Here is a 19,714-nt window from a genome sequence, read left to right on the forward strand (position 1 = left end):
TGCTATGACATACTCTTAAGTCATGGGGCGGAAAGGGGTTAAATAAACAACTTATCATGCAAAAACAAGTCCTTAAAACAAACATGTCAATGAAAAAAAATAGTTCTGACCGCAGGAATGCACAAAATAAAGACTTAAAAACTGGTTGCTCATTAGTGCTTAAAACAGGCCAGTCATGAAGGAGTTAACGGCAGGCATTCACTGCTGGTCAGTGAGGTTAGACATGGAGGGTTGTTGGATGAACTGCATGTAAATCTGCTCACCTCAGTAACTCCACTAGTTTGTGGGACTCCCAGCAGACAGAGGGGTCCTCCTCCCGGGAGTCGGCAGCACATGGTTAACTACCTGAGCTGGGTGCCGGGTGGGTCTGCTGTCTGTCAAGGACCTCTAATGATGTCACACTCATGTGACCAGCCTGTGGGAGGAGCCAATCGGGACTTTACTACAAGAAAAAATGATTACAGAACCAGATAGAAGCCTGTTTGTTCCCGGGACGTCTCACTGGTGGCTGCCGACACGCTGCGGGAAGAGAAGTAACCCGAGAGGAGCCATGGCTGCAGTGTTCTCTGCAAGGGTATGTCAGCCTTGCCATGCCCCCCCTCCCCTCCAGCAGCCACACACCCCGGCCGCACCAATCACGCGGCTGCCAGTGTAATGCCAGCTGCACTGCTCCGCCTTCTACAGAATGCACAAGTGTGCATTTTGAATAGGGCGGGGCCTCTGGGTCCCCGCAGAGCAAGGGCTGGGTCGCAACGGCGACCCCTGCTCCTCCTCACGATACGCCTATGACTGAGGCCACTGTGGGGGTCATTATTACTATTAGGGTAGATATAGGCAACCTATTACTACTGAGGGTAATACAGGAACACTATTACTACTAAGGCCAATACAGGGGACACTATTACTACTGAGGCCACTGTGGGGGTCACTATTACCACTGGGGCTGATATAGGGGACACTATTATTAATAGTGTCTCCTATATCTGCTCCAGAAGTAGTGGTATTACAACTGAGGCCAATATAGGGAACACTATTACTACTGAGGCCACTGTGGGGATCACTATTACCACTGGGGCTGATATAGGGGACACTATTACTACTGAGGTCACTGTGGGGGTCACTATTACTACTGGGGCAAATATAGGGAACACTATTACTACTGAGGTCACTGTGGGGGTCACTATTACTACTGGGGCAGATATAGAGAACACTATTACTACTGAGGCCACTGTGGGGGTCACTATTACCACTGGGGCTGATATAGGGGACACTATTACTAATAGTGTCCCCTATATCGGCTCCAAAAGTAATTGTATTACTACTGAGGCCAAGATAGGGAACACTATTACTACCGAGGCCACTGTGGGGCTCACTATTACTACTGAGGCAGATATAGGGGACACTTTTACTACTGAGGCCACTGTGGGGGGTTACTATTACTACTGGGGCTAATATAGGGGACACTATTATAAATGAGGTCACTGTTGAGGTCACTATTACTACTGTGGCCAATATAGGGGATACTATTACCACTGAGGCCACTGTGGGGGTCACTATTACTACTTGGGTAGATATAGGGGACACTATTACTATGAATATACTGTACATGTGGCAGAATACCTCAAGCTGAATTAGGGTATGTGGTGGAAATGCTGTGGAATGTCCTCAGCAGAAATTTCCACAGGAAATTATGCAGCATTTCCGCATCCAAAAACCAGTCAAATTCCCCACCATTGGTATCGTATCTGCAGCTGATTTCATACTATGCGGCGCTCCCGCTCACGTCCTCCGAAAGCTTTCCGCTGTCAGCGCTCCCCAGCGGTCTGGTTAGGTGCGGCGCCGCTGGTCAGGTGAGGCCACTACAGGCCGCTGGGAACCGGAAGCCGGGGAGCGCTGACAGCGGGAAACCTTTCGAGCACGTGAGGGGGAGCGCCGCATAGCATGACATCAGCTGTGGGTACGCAGTTAATTTCCAGTCAAAATCCACAGCAATGATACTCCAGGGCTCCAGCTAGGGAAAGAACACAGAGTGTTCCTCCCTGTCCTTTTTATAACGCCGGAGGTAAAAATCATACATTGTGGTAAACCCCGCGGCCATTGAATCCACTAGGAAAAATTGGGTCCTGGGCCGGGGCGGGGCAGACACTTTTTAGTAGTAATGCCCCCTTATGGTAATACTGATTATATGCATTTAAGACACATACTCATCTTCCCAGCTCCTGGCCTCTGCAGTCTGGGCCGGCCGGGTCCCTTGCTGACTTCCGCATAGACCTGATCGCTGCATCTAGTTCCTGGTCTCATCAAACGATATTCTAACGCAAGTTTTCTGCAATATGATGCGCACAAAACTTGCACAAATATAAACTCCATTCTTTTGAATAGATTTATTCACATGAGCGATTTGTTTTTTTCTTGCAGCATGTTTGATTTTTGAACATTCCGTTGGAACGCCTCAGTCATTGTTTTCAATGGGACCTTGAAAGACATTGCATGGAACTCGCATGCCGTGTGATGTGAATGCGATGTAATGTTTCCCATTGAAGGCAATCGGAAACACTTTCATGTGCATGAGGAGTGCAATTTCACAGAAGTGATGCAATGTGTTTTTTAATCAATAGCACTTCGCATTGCTGTGAAAAACGCACTTTGGCAAGCACTTGTCCATGTGAATGTAGGCTAAAAGGGAGGCTGGAGATGTAAGTGTACATAATGGCGGAGGGCAATTGACTTACCTGTAAAAGGAGTTTTCTGGATTTGTTTAGTTAAAACTAATTCCTGAAATAATGTGAAGATCTACAACTTTATAGTATATGTGCAGTGAGCTAGACCGAGTGCAGAACGACAGTAAGGAAAAATCAGTGAATCAATAAGATGGTTGTCAACGGTGGCTCTGCTGCTCCCCTAAAACATGGAAAATTGTAGTCTATGCCGGTAAGCCACACGCAAAGGGGTAAAGAAACCAAATAAAATAGGCAGCTGTTACAGCCTGCTACTCGTGGAGTCGGGTAGGGGAAGATGTTAGTTTATCGTGATGCCAGTCCGTATATGGGTAGGGCCCAATTCTGGACAAAACTAATAAATATAGAAAATTGGAGAAATAAACAACAATGGGGTAGCAGTTCTCGCTTATAGAGTGTTAAGTGTGGTACCTCAGTGCAGTATATTGATGATGGGAAGAGACTCTGGGAAGCAGACTTTAGATAATGAAAACAGTTTAACTCTTTATTGCAGGGAGAGAGGGAACTATGGACCTTGCAGTAGATGAACACAATTTACATTCACTTGTAGTAACTGTGGAATCACATTGACTTGAAGTAATTGATGACTTGGAATTACACTGATAGACATTGCATCGAAATACTTTCTCAGGGTGGCTGTGGCAACACATTGCAGTAAAACACTTCCAGCTTTCATTCCTGGCTTAGACTAGCATTTTGCAGATTAGCTACTGACTTGCTTCTGTCTCCTTTGCTCTTCTGTTTCTCTTCTCTCTATTTCTCTCTGCTTTGTCAACTCTCTTCAACATAAACTTGGCTTGTTAGTACTCATATTTGATTTTTCTTTTCCACCGCACTGGTTCCCGTAGATGTTCTCCTTGTTCCTACCACTGGTCTCTATCGTTGGAAGATTTTCACTCCATTAGCTCCAGGACTAGACTAGCTAACCCCACCCACTCTCTACCTTTTATACCTTTCATGTCCACCAATCCTGTGCTAGGGGAAATCTGACTTTTCAATTCCTAGCTAGGAATTACTGGCAGGTGTGAGAGCAGGTTAGGATGTATTTTGTATAGTCATTTAGTGTAGGTGGTAGGAACACCAAAAGTTAACCCAACATTGACCATTTAAAGTGGTACTCCCATAATTTAACATAATTACACTAATTTACAAATGTTATATATATATTATATATATATATATTATATATATATAGATATATATATATATATATAGATATACACACACACTTTAAATGAGGTAGCAATAGCAGTGCTGTTTGACCCCATATGCCGTGTTTCAGTTTCTCATCATTTCAAGGTTTTTTGTTCACTGTCAGTGAATAAACAAAGCAGGGAAATGAAGCTGTTGGCCTTAGTAAAGTATATTGAAAAGCATGATGTGATTGTCTGTCAGGTCCAACTTTCCTGTACGAGTGTTCATGATGAGCCTCGTTGGCACCATTGGACAATTTGTTTCATACATTATCTGGCAGCGTGTTCTGCTGCTGATATTAGACAGCCTAATTGCTCTGCTGCGCCTGTTATAACCTAGAGCGCCAAGGAGTTAACAGGAATGCCTAGAGCACCTTGCTGACGACACTGTGGGGAATGCAGGATCTAGGCAGACCTTGGGCAGAAGTACATCGTTTAGTAATGAATTAGTAATGTAAACAATCTGCCCTCATCCTTCACCGCCGGCTGAATGTCACGTTTCACTTGTTTCCTGGCCTTCGTCACCGTATATCTTCTCTCTGGTCTTCCCCTTAGGCCTCAGCCCGTTCAAACAGACTCCTCTCAGTAGCTTATCTAAACACCACGGTTTTATTCAGGATAATTAAATTTGTCTGATTCCCCGTGAGCTAAGCTTCTGGGGTCCCCAGGCAATGGGTCTTAATAAGTGTAATAACCCCGTCGAGTTCAGCAGTAGTTCAGACACCAAACTTCTGTACAGTCCAAGGTTATCTCATGTCAAGTGCAGATACCTTGTGATTTCTTTAGAAGACTCTTCTAGATGTTAGGGTCAACAGGGCTTGGAGGAAGGTGATATGAATAAGTATATGTTTCAGCCTAGGATGATGATAATAAGGGGGCCAAAGTTACTCCATAAGGCCTTGTTCACATGGGCATGGTTTTAGCGCAGTATAGGTGTGCGGAAGGATCATGGCTATACTGCACTAAAAATAGCATGAACGGGCAATTTCCACTCTCAAGCTTAATTAGCAGTGAAATTGCCTGTTCACATGATCGGGAATTGAATGTTGCATGTTATCCAGCTCCCATATGGAAGCTCCTGCGCAGCTCGCACCAAAGATAGGTCAGGTCCTATCTTTTCGCACAGCACGGACCTTAGAGGCAAGCTTTGCACACGCAAGTTCTATCTTTGGAAGGCGCAAGATTTTATGCTCGTCTAAAATTCCTTACTTACAAAAACTACTTACATCCTTTTTCTAGATCTCTCCGTTAAGCGAGCATCAGGTTTGTCAAAAACGGAGATATCTACCCGTTTATGGCTGTCCTCAGATGGATAACTGTGATGGTTGCATCGGAGAAGTGTGTCTTTTTTTTCATTGCAATAGGCTTGACTGTGGCTAAATTGAGGTGCGCAGTTTTATACTTTCTCTGCCTTGAACATACACTATCTTGCCAAAAGTATTGTGACACATTAAGAAGGTTATGAAATTCGATTTTATTAACATTTTTCAATGCGGCGTTGGGCCACCTTTGGTTTCAATGACTGCAGTAAGCCTCCTAGACATGCTTTCCACCCATTTCCGTTAGATGTGGGGAGGGATTTGCCTCCATTCTTCAAGAAAAGCTTCAGCTAGTGATGCAGGGGATGATGGGTATGTTGGACAGGAACAGATACGGCATTTTAGTTCGCCCCAAAGATGCTTGATGGAATTGAGATCAAGACTTTGGGCTGGCCGGTGAAGTTTACTGCTCCTCAAACAAAGCCTTAACACTGTGTGCTGTATGACATGGTGCTCGGTCATGTTGGTAGAGACACGGAGCTGTACCAAAGTATTGCCACAGGGTAAATAATGCCACATTGTTCAGAATGTCTCTGTACCCATTGGCGTTGAGGATGGACTTCACTATAACCAAAATTCACTGCTGGAAAGATGCAGTAGCCTAGAAACCACTTTCGGGGCAACCGCAACACCCAAGTGTGGCCATCAGATCGCAAGATGGTGTACCGGGATTCAGCTGTCTACAACACTTACTGCTACTCATTTACAGTCCAAGAAAGACACTCCGAGCACCATCACAGGCTCCTCTGTGCATTCCCTGCTGTGTTATCGGGGTAGTGTGAAGCTGCTCATCCATGGTAACCCTTCACAGGCAGTTCGCAACGGATGGAACTGGTGCTAATGGATGTTCCAATGGCCTGTGAGACCTCCTGCGCAAAAGTTTTGGCAGAAAATGTTTTTGATGCCGGCACAGCTCATACAAGTCTTCATTGTCCATGTTCTGTCAACTTACAAGGTCTTCCTGAGCCTGGCTGCACTGCATACACACCAAATGTTTCCCATTTCCGAATAACATTGCCAACAGTGGACTGCCAGCTAATTTTTGCCTGTTAAACTCAATATACTGACGCATGAGAGACTGAATGATGGTTGAAATAGTGCCATTACCCCTGTGCACTGTGGCTCCCATCTCTAGATAAAGTGGCAGAAAGGGGTCCTGCACCGTACATTAATTAGCCTCGGACCATCTGGTGGGCGGTTCACATCTGCCAGTAGTCCGGGCTCTCTCCCTCCCTCTTCTGCTTAAAATACTGCCTTCTATGTTGATGGGCATCTCCAGCTGCTGGAGACATTATGCGTTCCATGTACGGCGCACCTGCACTGCAGTAAGGACTGTGCATGCATATGACGTCATTCCTGCCGAGAAGGAGTCGCAGCGCATGCGCCTGAAGCCTCAGTGCAGCTTATTATTCAGTTGCTCATGCGTCAGTATATTGAATTTAATAGGCAAAAATTAGCTGACAGCCTTACTTCACTGTTTGATGCAAAGCTGCCTGAAGGTGGTTGTGTGTATAAATGGTTACGTTATATTGTTATAAACAGTATGTTGCGCACTCTTTATATTAAGGTTCTGGTAGCACAGTACTGTAGTTGTTTGCTGTTTATATTTTAACACATTTGTGGATGCCAGACAAATATTGCATGACCTCAGTGCAAGCTCTTGTTGATGGAGATGATTGGGACATGTATGGACTTTGCACACATTGATCTATTACTTTTACATAGATTTTGTCTATATGCCTGTTCTTGCATGTCAGTTTTAGGCACAAATTTGTGTGTTAATGCATTTTTTTTTTTTTTTTAAACAATCGTTTCTATGTGTCACAAGGTTACATGAAGGTGGACATACCTGTCAAGACAACTGCAGACAGAAGGAATATATATAGTTTAAAGGTGCATTTATTTTTCAAGGTGTGTAATTCCTATAATTTTTAGGGCACCTTCAGACAACCGTATATCAAAACGGTACCACCGCAAACTACAGGACGTCCTGCAAGAAATGAGCCCTTGCACAACTATGTGGCCGGAAAAATAAAAAGTTATTGCGCGCAGAAGATGGCGGCAGAAAATAATTTTAAAATATTAAATGTCTTTGGAAAAAAAGTAGTACATCAAAAAAAAAAACCTACATAAATTTGGTATCGTAGCAATAATACTGACCCTTAGAATAAAGTTATCAGGTCATTTTTGTTGCAGTTTGTTGGCCGTAAAAATAAGATGCACGAAAGATGGCGGAATTCCTTTTTTTTTTTTAATTTACTCTCAGTATTTTTCTCAGTACATTATGTGGAACATTAAATAGCACCATTGAAAAATACAACCCCTCCCTCAAAAAAAAAACCCTTAGGGCGGCTTCAGACAACTGTATATCGGCCGGGTATTCACACCAGCCGATATACAGTGTCTCTCTGCAGGGGGAGGAGGCTAGAAGAGCCGGGAGCAGTGCTCTGAGCTCCCACCCCCTCTCTACCTCCTCACTGCCCTTCTGCACTATTTGCAATGAGAGGAGGCGGGACGAGGTGGGGCTAAGTTTTGGGAATTAGCTCCACCCCTACCCTGCCTCCCCTCATTGCAAATAGTGCAGAGGGGTGGAGAGGGGGTGGAGAGTTGGCGGAGAGGGGGCGGGAGCTCAGAGCACTGCTCCCGGCTCTTCTTGTCTCCCCCCTCCTCCCCTGCAGAGAGGGACACCGTATATCGCCATGCGTGAATACGCGGCCGATATACAGTCGTCTAAATAAGCCCTTAGACGGTGTCGGTGATGGTGTTAAATAAAGGAGTTACGATTTTTTAAAACTGAAAAAAGCTTGATCACTAAGGGGTTAAATAACTTAAAAATGAAACGTGCCGCTATTATTCCGTTCTACCAGTGGAAAAAGCATGTTTTAATTTTACAGAAACAGATCAATTACTTAAGTTTATGAATTTTTTTTTTAAATTTGTTGCAGTGTAATGTTCGAGAATTTGTTAAGGTTGCTAAAAAAAATCTGTTCCTCTACCCCAACCTGTTATTCAGCTGTTATCGCTTGAGCCCACTTTTACATAATATTATATTGTTATTATTGGGGGGCATATTCATTTTTATACACTTTAGATACCATTGAACTTTTTATTGGAATGTAGACACTCTTCATTCTTACACTGTAAGAAGTTCCTTCTCCTTTTGTGAACTTTCATTTGCCTCTCCTGCCCTGCTTACTTCTTTCCTCAAAGCGAGCCGGATGGTGTTTGCGGTTGGGGAAAGCTTTGTTTGTCAGAGCTTATGCAGGTACACAGTGAAATGTTCCGATTCTGCAACCACTTCAAGCACAGAGCAGTGTAACAAGTTTACCTGGAGGAATGCTCCTGGTCTCCACCTCCACTCCTCAGAGCCAGTTCCTTGCCGAGTCTCCTGTCCTAACATGCAGGTCCACTGAACCAGAAGAAAGCTGTATATATATTGTTGTTTTAACTGTTAAGATCATGGGTGCAAGTACATTCAATTTCATGCAGTTCTTGATCTTCCCGATCAATGAACCCATGCAGTGCGGTCATGCAGAGTCTGTCTTGGTAGCACATTGTCTCCCATATTTGTACAGATTATTCACAGTCTATATCTTATCCCATCCAACATTCTTCCATAACATCTACAAGATAATGAAACGGTTCTGGCTACACCTCATTCTACCTGGCAGACCTCCTCACCCTGGTATTTTTTTTTATTTCCATGAAACTCTTCACTTTTGAGGCTGTTTATTGCTGAGCTGCGACAACTACTTATGGAGAACATAATGATTAAAATATTACATTACTTCACAAGTTCCTCATACTTGGCCCTTTGGTGGGAAAGGACATCTGAGATCCTCAAGTTCTGCTGCACTTTGGAGAGAGTGAACAGGAAGCCAGGGAGGATACAACAGTCTATAAACATGGTTACTAAGATATTCAGAGTTTACAAATCCTCTTCTCCCTGAGCAACAACACAGAAGAATAACAGAACAGGTGAGTCAGTGGGTACCAAGACTGTTGGCGCTGCCGCCAATCTATCTGCCGTAAACATCTGTGAGCCATGCTCTAACTCTGCCAATAAAATACAGGAGGAGAATATACGATTTGAGAGGTTATGCATTAAATTCACAGGGGGGGGGGGGTCTACTAATATGTGAGGAGGGTCTGGGGGATTTTAATACTATCTCTTACTACTCAGTAGGTGACATAGGTTCAGAAAGCAGTAACCCCATAAATCTGGACGATAATGGGATTTCTCTAATTACCTTCTCAATTAAGTCATAACTCTTTAGATAAATAGATCTCAGAAATTTGAAGACGGTATTAGTGTATCTTGACGCCACCACAAGTACAGGTGGAGCCAACATACAAGGAGTTTGACAGAGGGTTGACGCCCCCTGCTACTGATTGGCTGTCCTGCATTCTCCCTGTCCTCGCCCTCACAGTTCCTGTAGCCAGCGCCATCCGCCGTGGAGGAAGGTGAGAGGCGGCGCTCGGTATTTATGAGCGGTGATGGTCATCGGACGAGGCCGTGGAGGAAGGGGGGAGCGCTCGGCCTGCGCTCTGCAGCGCTGCTGTGCGGTGGACCGCTGACCGGCGGAACTTCAGAAAGCTGTACTGTGGTCTGCTACGCTGAGCGATCGTGACTTCAGCCGTACGGAACGCTGAGCGCTCCTTGGCCTCAGGCAGCTTGGCGGCGGCAGCAGCAAGGGGGGAGGGGGCATGTATACTGACTTTTTCAGCTGTTGTCCTCCCGCAGCTCCCCTACACCACTCACAGCATGCAACGGTGGAGGAAGGGTCGGCAGGGACAGTCACAGTGGCCGGCTCCAAGCCAGAGGAGCTCACAGCCGGCCCATCAGCAAAAGCGTGAAGGCAGCGGTGGAAACAAGCGGGGCACCAGCAAAATCTGTAATGCTGAAAAAGGGGCAGCAGGAACAGTGAAAGCGGGGCTGCTGGGACGCCTGCTACAGTCAGCGCTGGAAAAAATAAAGGACCTGTAAACCCGAGAAAGGGGGCAATGGCCTGCAGCCAATCAGAAACAGGGGGCATCAACCCCCTGTCAAACACCTTGTATCTTGGCTACACCAGTACTTCCAGTGGCGTCAAGATACATTAATACCTTTGAAGACACACAAGGGGGCAGCCAAAAGAAACAAGAATCTTCTTCTGCTGGGCAGGGTATTACTATTACCGACTTCTCTTGCTAGATGAATGTTTGTGGAGCCCTTCTGAGGCGGTACACCTGTAGTGGCCCAGATTTAGTAGGGCCCCTCCATAGTGTTAAATGTGTTTGTCTTGTGCAATGGTATGGTCAGTGTCTTCTATGTTGTATGTATTTGATGTGTATTGCACCTCTGCAGCACTGAATAGGTTAGGCCACATTCACACAGACACACACGGATTCCATGTGGGAAATCCTGCACGGAATCCTCCCATGCCTGCTGTCGGCGACCCTGCGTACCTGTCAGAATACTTTATTTCTGTAATGCAGATGTGCATTGCACATGCGCAGTGCGGATCTCCCTGTGCCGCTTAGGCGATGATGTGGATCCGCAACACTTCTGCAATGCTCATTACAGAAGTGCCGCGGCAGGAACGGCTTCCATTGACGTATCCGCTCTAAAATAGAGCATGCTTCAATTTTATTTTCGGCACGTAGCGGATGCAAATAAAATCCACTTGTGTGCATGGAGAGAGGAATCCCCACGCACACCTATAAGCACATTGATCACCCCCGCCTGTTGACAAGTGTAGATTCTGCTGCTTAATTTGCCCCGTGTGCATGAGGCCTTAATGTCTGGGTTATGTCTGAGAAATGTATCACGTTGTGTGTCATGCGACCTTGTGATTTATATAAGTGTCTGCAAGGTGAATGTAGAGAGAGTAGTAGTGGTGATTGATCTGTCTTCCTGTAAAGACGATAGTCTATGAGAGTCAACCCGCACACAGACACTGTCTTATCGGTCCATGTGTGGAATCATGGAAGAGGCTGAACAATTCCCTGTTGTGTGGCCTGGGATTATTCCGCCTGGGATGTACTGGTGCTCCCAATGAGTGAGGAGAGGGATCGTTGCTTAGTGAAGGAAGGCTCAGGAAGTCTGAGTGTGGACCGGTAGAGAGTTGGAGAAAGAGAGAGAAAAAGAGTCACCAGGAGCGGGATCACACAGATAACTAGGTCTGGATTCCCCGAGTATCCTCCCTGTCACACCACCTCCTCCTATTGTATTTGTGCCAATTCTGCTTATGAACTGTTAACAAGTTACAGTAAACGGACTTTACCGACTGTTCCCAGTTTGTCCAGAAAGTTATCCCTGTGTGTGGATTAAGTTATTTCCAGCAACCAATTTCACGGAACGGTGGTATCACAAGTGACAAGAAGATTTAAGGTAACCACTGGTTGGTTGCATGTTCCCTGTGACCTCCCCCAGCAGTAACGTCGTCGGATCCTGAGCTACCCCCGGGGGAGGAGAGGGCAGCACCACCCTGACATAATCCGCCTTATCTACCCCGCCATCTCCTCTGCTGTGGGCCCACTTCTCGGACGCTGCACACAAGCCGATGTTGTTGGGAAAGGTTGTGTTCAGCTTCAGTGATTTATTTTTCAACAAATCGTTCAGTTTTTCACCTATTTTGTGATGACTGATTCATACAAATAACATGCAGCTGGGAAGATTTGTTTCCATTTGGGGAAAAAAAGAAAAAAAGCAACAGTCATGGTTGTTGTGCAACAAAGAGCCTATAAGGAAGCTGCCAGGAGTAAGACACATTTACGAATGCTTCTCCCGTTGCAAATGAAATGAAATGTCATGATGTATGAAGAAAACATCCCAATTTGTGGCAACCAGGTGATTGGTTCCATCGTGACAACGCACCGGCCCACACAGTGTTGATGAAAATCAGCCTGGCACCCTTCATATTCACCCGATCTCGCTCTGTGCAACTTTGTTTTATTTCCCCACTATAAGATATGTATGATATAGATATGTGTATTACACTATAAGCATATGTATATTACAGTATGCAGAGGAGAGGTCCGATGTCTAAGGAGCCAGAGGCACTGGGAGCTGACACACTAATTAGTTGGCACTAGCGGGACGCAGCATACGAGTCCTGAGTGTTTACTCCGTACAGGTGTCCTGTTTAGACAGGTATGTTACCCATTGCATGACTGACAGGGATTTGGTGGAAATCCCCAGCCTCCAATACTTTGTCATCCCTAAAGAATGATGAGTAACGCCAATGTGTACATCTCCACAGCTAAGATTAGACTGCTTGAGCTGCCAGGGCTCGCATTGCTCAACTCCTAGAGGAAGGAGAAGGTTCACACGTTTGTAATGGATTTCATGTCTAATGATAACCTGAGAGCAGGCCTCCTAAAATACTTCAGTCAAGAAGTTCTTTAAGGCCTCCTTCACATGGACACAACTAATAGAACCAATGATTTCCTATGGAAACCTTCAGATGAATGATTTGGAGCTACGTCAAAAAAGCAACAAAGAATATAGGACATTAGCGGCAGAATTCAGCAACTGAAATTCCCTGCTGCATAAAAAAATAGGTCTCTTGACCTATTCTTTGACACCTTCTGTGGGAGACTATGCGAACCAGCCGGCAAAGGGAGATTAATTCCCCAGTCATGTAGATGCCAGGGGTTCCCATGCAAGAAAGAATGAGGAATTACCCCTGTAGGAGAGAAGGAGGAATTCCCCCTGCAGGGGAATCCCTCTCTCTCTGCAGCGGGGATAAACCTCCTTCTCCCCTGCTGGGGAACCCTGGCACCTGTGCAACTGGGGAATCCCTTAATCTCTTAATGGACACTAGCCCACCATTAGATCCTCCAGTAATTAAAGGGAATTTGTCACCACATTTAGGCTGAAGTAGAGGCCATTACTCCAGTGCTGGGTCACTTACTTGTGGAGATGTTCTAAGTGTTCTAACCCCTCCCACTGCTCCACCCCCATTCTCATGACGTGGATATAACAAAGTTGTTCCCTGCTGTACCTTTAGGCCTCCTTCACACGGGTGACGCGGCAATACCTCGATTTTGGAGTGCTACAAAATCGCGTGTGGTGCTACAAAGTCGGGGATAAAACTTTATCAAACTTATTTAGACTTTTTTCTTTAGTCCTTATAGGGCACTTGAGCTTGCAGTCATTTGATTGCCTGCATAATATGCCGCAATACTTTTATATTGCAGTATATTAAATTATTTACCGGTATCTTAATATGCTTTCCCACTGGCAGGGCTTAATTGGCTGAAATCTATAAGAACCCTGGGAGCCTTCACAAGACCCCAGGCTGCCATGGTAACCGAATGACACCCTTCAATCTCCTCACAAGGGAATCGTTCAGGGAACAGAGGGAGCTCCCTCTGTCAAGCCATTTAAATGTCCCAATCAGTGCTGGTCGCAGCATTTAAAGGTTCATGGCTGGCATTGGAGTTATCTCTGATCCCAGCCACTATGGCCAGGTGGCAGCTGTATTTAACAGGCTCAGCTTCTGAGCACACTCCATGCCAACCTTGCACACACCCAGTGTGTATTGCATGAGGGGGTTAGAGTGATTTCACATCTGTGCTGGGGATTTAGCTTTTCTGCTTCTTTTGTAGATCAGGAAAGAGGAATCCCCATGGCCAAACAGCCCCCGCTGGGCAGACCCTATTGACTATAGCTGGACGGCTAATGTTCTAGAGACAGTGGTAAGGGAATCCCCACACAGATTCTCACCATCTATTAGAAGAAGATCTGCATCAATAGGCTGGGTCTTTTGGGAAGTCCCTATGGTAATGAATGCTCTTGTATCCTGGCTATTTGTGAGTTCCAGGTTCAAAGAATCCCTACTAATTCACAATTGTCTATGGTAATGTGTATTGTAGATGATTAACTATGCCCTAAGAACACTGTGAGCAGTAGTACATCTCTTCAATGGAAAGTTAAACGGATGCGATTATTCTTCACACTTGAGCTTTTCTGTATATATTTATATAGGTTGGAGACCAACGAGGACTCGTGTATTGCAAGGCAACAGAACCAATCAATGCCCTTGCATCATACCGCACACACCATTTTCCAAGTCCCGTATATGAATCAACTGACTGTTGTCCGTCATTGATTTCCATGAATTAGAAGCATGTTGGATGTCTCCGCAGGTTCCCAGCATGCCAGGACTAGCCACTTCCATTTCTGTTTTATATCCTTGGATGTGTGTCTTGCAGCTTGCGCTCCTTAATTAAGATGACTCTTCACTCTGCAGCACTAGATATTAATTATTGCAACGCCATGTGTCAGCTCCAGCCCGGCACGTAGACACTGTCAAGAGTGTGAGAGTGAATCTGGGGCCACGCCTCGGTGCTGCACACCTTGCCAAAAATGTGATGTGGATAAAGGCATTGGAACAGCAATAGAGAATACAGTGGCGGTCGGGAATACCTGAGCCCACTACCACAGCTACAGCATGGCACAGCTCCAGTGCGAAAATTCCAATTATTTTATCATCCACATGCATGAACCACTGAAGAAAGAACAGCCCACAAACCAGGCATTACTTAAGTTGTGTAACGGGTTTATAAAGAGGGGGCTGATTTTTTTTCTTGTGTGTTTTCAAACAGGCTATGTTAGGTATTGCAGTATCCAAGTGAGAGAGACTGAGCTGCAATACCGGAAAGACGTGAGTGCTGCCATTTTGGATTTTAAAAAAACATATACTTTTTCCAGTTTTATCAAAACCCTTCAAAATGGCATTATTCACCACCAGCATTCACTGGCATCTTCTGGCAGATGAAAAATTGTTAGACCTTGGACAATTTTGTCTGCTTTTTTCAATAATCTTTTTGAAACCTGACAAATTGGCTTGTTTTAATATCTAAATTGGATAGCATCCGCTCCAAAAGAATACTATAAAAATGGCTGTCCTTTGTCTTGCATTTTAAACCTGCTTAAAGGGGTTGTCCTACTTCTAGCTGTTTACAGACAGCTCTGTACATTATGCAGTGGTCGGCTTTGGTACTGCAGGCTGAGTCCCATTTACTTCAATAGGATTCAGCCGGCAGTACCAATCTGGGCCACTGTGCAATGTAGAGAGTTGTCTAAGAACAGCACACAGTGGGACAACGTCTTTAAACTTTATATGCCAGTTGTGGAAATCACATTCTTTTGAAGATGTTCCTGTTTCTAGAGGAAGACACCTTGCATGTATTTCACAGGGTGCAATAAATAATGTCTTCCTGATTCTCCCTTTACAGTGTTGTCTAGCGTGGAAAAAAAAAATCTTCAAATGCCCTATTGGGTAATTCAGATTTAAGAGAGTAATGTAATCTCTGCAGGACCCTATGGTATCAGAGCAGAGAGGGGCTCCAAATAGCATCTCTGTCTCTGCAAGACCAAACTACCCATGCTTTACATCAGTGTTCCTCAAACTCCAGTCCTCATGACCTTCCCCAACAGGTCATGTTTTTTAGGATTTCCACAGGTGACATAATTATTCTCCATGACTCAGACATTGCCACGGGTGTCCTCTATACTATATCTGCAAACTGTGACCTGTTGGGGGGTGTGAGGACTGGAGTTTGGGAAGTACTGCATAAGGCCTCCTTCACACGAGTGTTTCATCGCAGCTATTTTGCCATGATAAAACGCCGGCCCCGAAAATCGTGACCATATGATGCTTTGGGTTCCAATGCATTTGTTCAGATGGGTGATTTTTTTATTTTTTTTTGGTGCGTAAAATCGGATGGCTGGGGAAAAAAGCACAAACACTGCACATTCCGGCTGGCCGCTTTTATGCTGAGCAGAAAAGATAGGTCTTGATCCATCTTTTGCCGGAATATGCCAACTGATCCCATAGACTTCTATGGGAGCCTATGAGAGCCGGAAAAGGGAGGTGGAGCGAGTTCAGCAGTGGCTCTGCTAGTCTTTCTCCCCCTTCCCTCCACCTCTCCACCCCTTGCCGACTGCCCGCCAAGGGAAGGGGCAGGAGATTAGCGCAATAGCTCTGCTAAGCTCCCGCCCCCTCCCCTTGCCGGCAGCTGGCAAGTGGCAGAGAGGGGCGGCAGTTTAACATACTAGCTCCCGCCCGTCCCACCCCCTTCCTTTTGCCGGCAGCCAGAAAGGGGCAAAGAGGGGGTGTGAAAGGAGCGAGAGTCTATTAGAGCTAAACTCTCTTCCCACACCCAACGGTATTCCAGGCTGCGGCGTATATACACCACATCCTGGCCGTCTGAATGGGCGTTAAAATGGGAGATACAGCCACGACTTGCTCACTGCTTCCCCTAGTGCGCGCAATTTTCGGCTGCAATGCGGGTGGCCAAAATCACAGTGCCCGTGTGAAGGAGCCCTTAGGCTATGTGTTAGTCATTGTTGATCAGTATTTTGCACCTGTGCCCCTCCCTGTATAGCATTTTACCTTTTCTGCATGCTGCTGGAAATTGGTGTCTGTACTTGCCCTTGTATGAGCAAGTGTCGCCTTTTTTTTATCATTTCAAATTAGTGTTATTGTTTAGTAAATCAAGACTCATTATAGTAATAATTAAAATCCTTAGAATATGTTTCGTTAGTGTATAGTTGAAATTCTAATTGTCTTCCCCAACAGGGTATTACCAATGCATTCAGGCTCAGACGGCCTACTGAGGAGTCAGTGAATCCCCCGGTGGGCCCTAGCCGACACTGCACATAGTACACTGCACACACAACCAAGCACTGGTGTGTGCGGATTGCCAAGGCACAATCTTCCGCCTGCTGAGTACCACTGTACCAGCAAGAACAAGTGGCAAGATGCCAGTGAGTGCTGTCTGACATCTTACCACTTCTGAATCTTGACCTGCACTGGTGGTTGCTTTCTGCTGAAAAACAATATGCCGTCAGAACAGGATTGGGACAGCCCGCTGGGGGGTCAGTACAGTAGGATGATGGGCCCACCATCTCTCTCAGCCCTGATGGGAGTGCTGTGCTGGTGTGCCCTCCTTCATGTAGCGTCCACTCCTCACGAACTTGCTCACTGAAGGGCTCACCCCAGTGCCAGGAAATGGCACCACCAGGTTGCAAAGAAGCCCCAGGGACAGTCCTCTCCAGAAAAAAAACAGATATATGTAATATGTGCACAATAAGTTAAATACTAACAATTAAATACAATTTATATGTTTACAATTAAATATATTTCGTGTAGGCTTTGTTCACATCTGCAATCAGTGATTCAGTAATGCTGGAGCCCATAAGGCAGTAGGAGGAGGCAAGCATGATGGGGTTAACAGGGCGTGAAGTGGACAATTCCAGTAAAGAGAGCTTTCTGGAAAAGGGGAGGGTAGGAAAGGGGGCGGGTCCTGGTGGAGACTGGGAAAAGATCACGTGGCCAGGAGGCGGGAGCCAGGGAGAGAGAGGAGGCCGAGGAGGGTGTGCGCCTGAGTCCGGAGCAGGTACCTGTGTGCTGCCGCAAAGGGAGCCCATTCTTGGTCACTCCAGGCAGGTCCTCAGTGATACAGCGGAGGGGAGGATAGACCCGGGAGAACTCCCGATAAGCGGCGTGGTGCCGCGTCTGGTGCTAAGCCTCATGCCACCAAGGGTCAGGGCCTATCTTGTGACAGCACTACCAGTTGGGACAGGAGCAGATGGGTCGGAGGAACAGCATGGAAGAAGATGAGCCTGAACGACTGGAAGAGGGATCAGCGGCTGCTGGGTTCACAGCCCCTACGCAGCCAGGTGAGTTAATATCTATGTCATTTGTGTTGACTTTAGCGGGGCAGTTTGCACCTGTGAGGGGAGATTTAGGAAGCGGGACGGGGGGTGCGTTGGCGTTAGGTGATGCACGAGTTGGGGATGGTGACTTTAGGAATTTTATTGGACAGCAGTTGGTTGGTGGTCCTTCGCCAGTGTCGGCATGGACCATGCCATCCAGAGCGTCTACTAGCTGTGAGAGCGTCCAAGCTGGAAGCTCAGCTGGGGTGACTGGGACGGAACAGTTGGCGGGGGTAGCAGTCATGGTACAGACCAAGAAGGACGGGGACGGTGTGAGGTTAGATGATCAGGCCAAGGGTGAGGTATACGCGTGCTTTGAAGGGCCATTAGGGGCACACCTGAAAAAGGAGGTGAGGGATAAAATCTGGCGGGACGAGCGTGTGGAGATATTTTCTCTGCTCCCGCTAAAGAAGTTTAATTTAGACAAAGGGAAAAGGATGTACAAGTTGGAAAAGGAGGAGAAGCGGAGGTGGCGTTTAATTCCGCACACCTTCAACAACTGGCTCCAAGCGTTCGCCATTTTGGCAAGTGTGATAGGGGAAAAGGCACCGTAAAATTGCTCCAGGCTTTTTTGCTACTTGGACTCGATTGGGGAGGCCTTTCGGGTGTATGGGGGGCAGACCTGGCTGCGTTATGATGAGCAGTTCAGGCAGTGTAAAACAGTCTGCCCCTCGATCTGATGGGACCAAAAGGACATTGGGTTGTGGTTGAGAGTAATGGCCCCGTGAGATATGGGCAGCCCTTTCATGGGGGAACCGTGCCGTTAGGCTCGGCGAGCAGTCTGCAGGGAGGAAACCAGGCGGAACACAGTGGAGGAAACTGGCCTGGCCTTTGTTGGCAATTCAACAAAGGCCAAAGTAGGTTTGGGGCAGGATGCAGATTTAAGCATATCTGCTCCCTGTGTAATGCAGGGTCTCATGGGGCCGCCAAGTGTTTTTGTAAGGGAAAAGGAAAGGGCCAGGGTTTCAGTGGAAAAAGGGACAACCCCAGTGAGGCTGGAAAAGATGGTACCCTATCTAAATAGATATCCAGATAGGGAAAAGGCAAAGCTGCTGCTGGAGGATTTTCGGGACGGTTTTAAAATTTTGCCCCATTTAGTCCCATTTTCAAAAAGAAATATGCGGTCAGCACTGCTGTGCCCTGCTGTGGTATCGTAGAAACTGGACAAGGAGGTTTGTTTAAGGCGCTTGGTGGCACCTTTTAAGGCACCTCCTTTAACGGATTTCATAGTATTACCTCTAGGTGTAGTGCCCAAAAAGAGCCAAATAAGTTTTGGTTTATCAATCACTTATCGTATCTGAAAAAGGGGTCTGTTAATGACGGTATAGACCCTGAGCTTTGTTCAGTGGTGTATACATCGTTTGATGCCGTGGTTTAGTGGGTGAGGAAGTACAGGTCTGGGGCTTTGATGGCAAAGGCTGACATTGAGGCAGCCTTTTGATTGCTGCCAGTGGCACCGGAAAGTATTTGGCTGTTGGGGTGTTTTTGGAAAGGGGACTATTTCGCTGATCGTTGTTTGCCCATGGGATGCTCCATCTCGTGCATATTTTGAGGCTTTTCAGCACCTTTTTGGAATTGATGGTTAGGGATACGGCAGGATCCCATTCAGTCATTCATTACCTTGATGACTTTCTGTGTGTCGGCCCAGAGGGGTCACCAATGTGCATGGGCCTATTGGGGACATTACATTGGGTTGCTCATTGGTTTGAGGTGCCGTTGGCACCTGAAAAGACGGAAGGTCCATCGATGTGT

The sequence above is a fragment of the Eleutherodactylus coqui genome, chromosome 13 (genome assembly GCF_035609145.1).
Source record: "Eleutherodactylus coqui strain aEleCoq1 chromosome 13, aEleCoq1.hap1, whole genome shotgun sequence".
Classification (NCBI taxonomy): Eukaryota; Metazoa; Chordata; class Amphibia; order Anura; family Eleutherodactylidae; genus Eleutherodactylus; species Eleutherodactylus coqui.